Here is a 6,731-nt window from a genome sequence, read left to right as displayed (position 1 = left end):
GTGGAGAAGGGATTCACAAGGAAAAGGAAACAGGAAAAGCCTGGGATTTCTATTGCATGTCAGGAAGGTGACCATGAAACTGAATCGTGCAGCCTTCTGTTTAGGAGCTGACCTCCATCTTGGTTACAACAGCAGCTGTTACTCAGTAACTCCCTCAAAAGTCCAGTGCTGGAAGCAGCAAAAGTGCTCTGTAATTGGTGTCTCTCATTGGATCCTCTGCCTTCTCTTCCTTCCCTGCACCAAGCTCCCCACTCCCACCCTTGCCTCTCTGTACAGGGAGCCCTCCAGCCCAACCATGGGTTTCCTTTCAATTCTACCACTCTCCAGGCATGAGAAGGAAGGGGAGAGAACGATTTCCTTTGGCCTAGAAATATCTGGGAGAACCTGCTATGTGATCCTTGAGCAGACACAAAAGAGAATATTCTGGAGCTGCATTTTCCAAAGTGTGTTTCTTAGATGCTGGATCCTCAAGGTGTTTTCCCTGTATCCACGCAAGCTTGGGAAATGCAGCAGGCTTCTGCACCCTCGTTGAGATACACACCGCCTGTGAGTAGAATAAATGCTTTGAGATCTGGAGAAAGAAACCTGTTTGTTTTTCTTTAACCCTCATATCCCCAACTCATCTGGCCATGGAATTGTTTTTTTCTGCTTAGCACATTAACATCTTGCCTCTTTCTCATGACACACTTTTGGGAAACTGCCTCAGAAGCTACAATCAGTTGCTTCATTCACAAAGGACAAAGAAGGCAGCTGCATCCTGCACACATGAAACGGGGCGAGAACCCCAGTTAGGCCCTGGCCTCTCTTGGTAATTGTGCCCTTTTTCCACCCCCTCTGTAGCCCCCCTCCCGTTGCCATGGCAATGCCCCAGAGAGTAAGGACTAGGTCTTCTATTTCTTTCCTGCATCCCTCCTCCCCACCCTGCTCTGTGTCTAGAAGAGAGCTGAACACGCAGTAGGTAATGTTTGGAAAATTTGATTGATTGAGGGTTTGGGGGTTTCATTTGGACCATCTGCAGGTGGGCTGGGTAGCAGGAGAAGGCCTCCCACAGTTTGCTTCTATGTGTCTGGGTAGAGGAGTCGGAAAAGACGGTGGGAGAGTGCAGGTCTGGGAGCTCACACAGCTTTGGCACTGCCTGTTTTGTTTTTGTTTTTGTTTTATGCTACAATCATAAATATTTCACAAATTAGGAATGGTGAAGGGCATGACAAAAAAGAAAACATTTTGATTTCTTGGTATGTCAGGGTTCAGGGTTAAATTTTTCTTTCCATAAAATGTCTGGTCATGTTGCTTGTTATAATGTTGTTTTTGTAAAAAATAATTTCCTTTTAAGTTGGAGGGAAAAAAAGAATGTCTTACTTTTGCCTGTATCTTTAAATGGTGACCATATTTTCAAAGCCCCAAGCCAAGACACAGAGCCTGATACACAGCCTTACAGGACATTTGAAATAGGGAGACTTCCAGGACAGAGTATTTGGAGTGGAGGTATCTGGCCTCCTAGCTGCTACACCCAATGCCTTAGGAGTAACATCATTTCTAAATTACAGATGCAGTGAGGCCAATTTGGATATCCATTGGGGAAACCTGGGGACAATATATGTTCTCAATTGATATCTGCTTATCTATCTATCTATCTATCTATCTATCTATCTATCTATCTATCTATCATCTTCTATCTATCTATATTTCTCTATTTATTGCCAGAAAGTCAAGAGCAGCCTTCCTAGAGGACAAAACAACAATAAAACCTACAGGAATTCTCTCTAGAGTCTCAGTACATGCAAGACCCAGCTCTTTGCTGCCTGTGTGGCTGCCCAGCCCCAGCCTCCGCAATCTCTGAATGAAGGGTTTGTGGGCATCTGCATGATGCAAGCCATGCGCTGGGGAGCCTCACAGTGCAGAGTCTGTCTTCTGGCTGGCTGAGAAGGCTTCCCAGGCTCTGAAAGTATCAATTCTTCAGGCGAGAGCGTTGGTGGAGGATTATCTTTTAAATCAGCTGGTTCTTATTTTCTTAAGTGTGAAAGAAGGAGGGTGGTCAGGAGTGTGTGTGCGTATGTGTGTGTGTGATGGGCCAACATTTGTATAGTATCTGCCATATGCTGAGAACTTTATGCAAATCTTGTATATAATTGCCATCTATCTATAGGTATGTATGTATATATATGGATGTATATATATGTTTGTGGATATAGGTATATCTATAGATAGATAGCAATTTATATATGTTTTATGTATATCAGATATATAGCTATATATATTTCAGATATATATCTGAATGTATATCAATATATCTATACACATCAAGTTGTTTTATTTTTACAACACTCTTTTAATGCTGATAAACAGAAAGGAAAATGGGCTGGGCACAGTGGCTCATGTCTGTAATCCCAGCACTTTGGGAGGCCCAGGCAGGAGGATTACCTAAAGCCAGGAGTTTGAGATTAGCCTGGGCAAAATGGTGAGACCCCCATCTCTACAACCGTTTCATTTGTTAAAGAGAGAGAGAAAAGGGAATAGAGGCTGAAAGTGGGAAAACAGAAGGCTTACCTTGGTCACACGGTGGGAGAGCAGCTGAGCCTTGTTCCCAGGTAAGGTCTGTCTGATCCGGAGAGTTCTCTCCATGTCACCATTTTCCCTACCATTTCAACCTTTAGAATACTGTGGACTAAGGCAGGAATGAGACTGAAAATATGGGCCAGGGATAGTGCAGCAATCCCAATGCCTGCCTGAAATTTCCAATTGAAAATCCTACTCTCCAGGTGCTGTGGCTCATGCCTGTTGTCTTGACAGTGTGGGAGACAGAGGCAGAAGGATCAGGTGGGGTCAGGAGTTCCAATACCAGCCTGGGCAACAGCGAGACCCTGTCTCTACAAAAAAGAAAAAAGGAAAAACAAATCCTACCTTCCTTCCACACCACACTTCCTCTCCTTTCTTCTTTTCTTCCTTCCTTCCTTCCTTCCTTCCTTCCTTCCTTCCTTCCTTCCTTCCTCCCTCCCTCCCTCCCTCCCTCTCTTCCTTCCTTCCTTCCTTCCTTCCTTCCTTCCTTCCTTCCTTCCTTCCTTCCTTCCTTCCTTCCTCCTCCCTCCCTCCCTCCCTCCCTCCCTCCCTCCCTCCCTCCCTCCCTCCTTCCTTCCTTCCTTCCTTCCTTCCTTCCTTCCTTCCTTCCTTCCTTCCTTCCTTCCTTCTTTCCTTCCTTCCTTCCTTTTTCCTGGGTCTTCCTCATAGCATAATCCTGGACCTGGACTCTCCTCTCTTTCTCCACAATCACTTCCTAGATTATTTTACCCATTTCCAAGGCTCTACACACCATCTCTACAGTCTGATAACTTGGAAATTTTTATTTCTTGCAAAGATCTCTGTCTTCCGAACTTCAAATCTATATATCAAAGCATCTACTCAACATTTGCCCTTGGATGACTCATAGTCATTTACCCAAATATGGCCCAGATGGAACTTATGACCCATTCCTCCGCCTGCTTCTTTTGAGTTTCCTATCAGCAAATGAACTTCATGCCCCCCCAAGTTTCTCACACCGGAAACCTTAGGGTTCTTCTTGATGGCAGCCTCCTTCTCATCCCCACATTCAGTGAGTTCCCAGATACTGTCTGCTTTACCTCCTAAATCTGTCCCGAACCTGTATTCTTTTTTTTTTTCAATGCGATGACTTATTTACTGGGCAACTAATGTGAGCTAGGTACAGCTTTGGTAAAGGTATTTGAACTGCCTAAAAGCCCAAGCAGGTATGGATGGTTTTCTCTATTTTCAGGTGAGAAAACAGAGGCTCAGAGAGGGCTGTTACTCTCCTAGCATCACATAGCTATTCATTTAAGCCTCTTGTTCTTTTCAGCATATTTTCATATCTACCCTTGAAGGCCCTCCATAAAGAACTCAGGGTCCCAGTTTCTCAAAAAGGTCCTAGTAGTTCACAAAGATGTTTCTGGAAGCTTCTGGATTAGAAGTAAATGCCAGAGCTGTGCAGGAACTCTAAAAGGAGGGGACAGGAGGTGGGTGAACAATGGAGCCTGGAGAATCATCCAGGCAATTCTGACAGTAGTTATTCCATGAAAGAAGGAGAAAATCAGGTTTTGAAGATATTGCGAATATGGAGAATTACTAACATTGGCCTGGGCAGCGATGGTTGTCACCCTGTAGAGCAAGACCTGGCAACTGACATGCTGGACAAGGTTCCTAGGAGGAAGAGTGGGGAAGGAAGTACCGCGACATTCCTTGGAATGCCTTCTGGTGTGCGAAGCCAGCTAGTCGATAAAAACTAGGGAGCCTGTGAGAGCTGTTTCCATTTTAATTGCCCTGTGTGGTGATAGTCACCCAATGTCTCTTTTTAAATATTTTTTTCTTATGCTTTGACAGTTTATAGCTTTTGTAGATCAATCCTTATATTTCATGTAGGGGAGAGAGACAGAGAGAAAAAAGCAAGGTTATTGGTGACCTAAACTGGATTAACAGAACCTGTATTCTTATGCCCACATCATCAGCCTAGTCTAGGCCACTATTATTTTTCACCTTGTCGAGTATAATAACCTCCTAACTAACCTCTTAGCATTCATTTTTGCCCTCTTTCCAATATATTCAGCATACAGTAGTCAAAGTAATCCTTTAAAATATACATTTGATGATGTCAGGCCACTGTCTACAATCTTCTAGTGGCCTCTCATTGGATTTAGAATCAAGTCTAAAATTATTTCCATATTTTACAGGGGGATGATATTCAAAATATTTACTCCTCTATACAGCAGAAGCATAAACAAATTAGAACTGATGTTAATTTCAGCGCTGGAGCAAGATTTGGAGATGGGTGCCTGTGGTGCTGCTGTCACTTCTTTAATCCCAGGGAGTCCAGGGGGTTTATGAGAAGGGCCACAGCAGCAGGGAGTGGGGAAGTGTCATCCTATTTGTTGTCAGCATTCAGTTTAGCAACTTGAATGTGTTGAAACACCCTAGGTATTTCAAACACAGGAGTAATCAGGAAATTTGTCACACAGATGCCCAGATATGAATAACTTCGGGAAGCAGCTACCATTCCTAGGACTGAAGCAATTAAAAGGGAAGAGATGGGGCCAGAAAGTAGCAACTCAGAGAAAGGACTCCTGCCTGCTGGTCCTGGCACCTCAGGAGGGACATGGTGGGGCTGGTGATGGGTGTGACAAGAGCGGCGCAAGGCTGGAGGAGCTGACCTGTGTTGTGGGAATGACAGGAACTGATATTTTTGCACGGTGTACATCCAGCCCATTGTATATCAGCTGACTGGTAGCCTGCCTTCAAGGATTCCTTGGCCTGCCCCCTCTAGCCCCTTCTGTCCCCTTTACTCCACACCCTCCCTTGCTCATTATGCTCCAGTCACACTGGCTTGTTTTCGTGTCCTTGGACAGGTGAAGCTCTTCCTACCTCCAGTCTGTTACTCTCATTGTATACTCTGTCTTCTGGTTATCTATTGCTGTGTAAATGACCACCCCAAACCTAGGGTTGGAAAACAACTGTAATCATTTATTTTGTTCACACAGCTGCAATTTGCAGGCATTGGAGAGAAGGCTCGTCGGCTCCATGCAGCATCACCTAGGGTGGTTTGACTAAGGGTAGCAGCATCCCCTCAAGGTGGTTCCCTCATGTGGCTGCAAATATGCTGCTGTCAACTCAGCCACTGCTGAGGCCTGAGGTCTCAGTTCATCCCCACAGAGGCCTCTGCATGTGGCTGGGTTCCAAGGGTGAGCTTCTAAGAGAGGAGGCTGATTGGAAGCTGCATCACCTTTTATGACTTACTTCCAAAGTTATACGACATCATTTCAGATATGCTTTCTTGGTTAAAGCAGTCACAAAGACCTGTCCAGGGACAGAAGGAGAGGACGTGGACTCTGACACTTGATGGAGGAGGGACAGGTTCCAGAAGGGCATGTGGGGCAGACATATGGTGGTGACTAGTTTTGGAAATACAATCTGCCACTCTATTTTAAACTAGTCATTTCTGAGAATCTAGTTTAAATTTCACCCATTTCCCTAGGTTAGTTAACCCAGACACAAATACAATCAAGGCATTCCTCTCCTCCTTTGTGGCTCTTATCATAATTTCACACTATACAGTAATCTATGTAGCATTTTTGTTTGTCATCTTTTGTTTCTTGTTTGTCTTTACTGTAGACTGGAAGCTTCTGAATCTAAAACCATGTCTTCCTTAATTAGCCTTAATTTGCAGTACTTGTTTCATCACCTGGCATGCAGCAAGTGCTAAATAAAATCTCACCGAATGAATACTGTAATAAATGTTGAGCAAAATCTGCCCCCTGCAGTCCAGACAAATCATGAATTCAAGTAGTATTTGGTCATAGCTTCATCACGAAATCATGCATTAAATGACTGCAAATAGAAAGGAATGGTAACACAAATTTCAGTTATCACTTTGTAAATGGCTAAAAATGTCCTGACTTAATTTCACTGTTGTTGATAGATGTTCAGTACAGAAAACCACATATTCATGTGGGCATTTCTCCCAGAAAGGCTCTTTTCAAACCAAAGACAAGTTTCATTTGAGAGACTTTTGGCCCAAACAGCCTGGTTATCACTCACAGGGCTGATATAGTAAACTCCAGCCAGGGGGAGTCTGGCAATATCACAGAAAGGACAATTTCTCTTCTTTATTTGTAAACTGTTCACCTTCAGGCTGAGTGTGGTGGCTTATGTCTATAATCCCTGCACTTTGGAAGGCTGAGGTGGGAGGATGG

At 44.1% G+C, this 6,731-nt stretch overlaps 1 long non-coding RNA gene across 1 annotated transcript in view; it reads left to right on the top strand.

Annotated features, from left to right (window-relative positions):
• Positions 1 to 917: 917 nt before the first annotated feature.
• The window catches only part of LOC115893664, a 31,047-nt gene continuing 25,233 nt past the window's right edge, over positions 918 to 6,731 (top strand). Inside the window, exon 1 of the long non-coding RNA XR_004053730.1 lies at positions 918 to 958. This is a non-coding gene — a long non-coding RNA (uncharacterized LOC115893664). The remainder of the gene's footprint in view (positions 959 to 6,731) is intronic.

This window comes from Rhinopithecus roxellana, chromosome 2 (genome assembly GCF_007565055.1).
Source record: "Rhinopithecus roxellana isolate Shanxi Qingling chromosome 2, ASM756505v1, whole genome shotgun sequence".
In the NCBI taxonomy this organism is placed as follows: domain Eukaryota; kingdom Metazoa; phylum Chordata; class Mammalia; order Primates; family Cercopithecidae; genus Rhinopithecus; species Rhinopithecus roxellana.
This window is presented reverse-complemented; position numbering and strand designations above follow the sequence as displayed.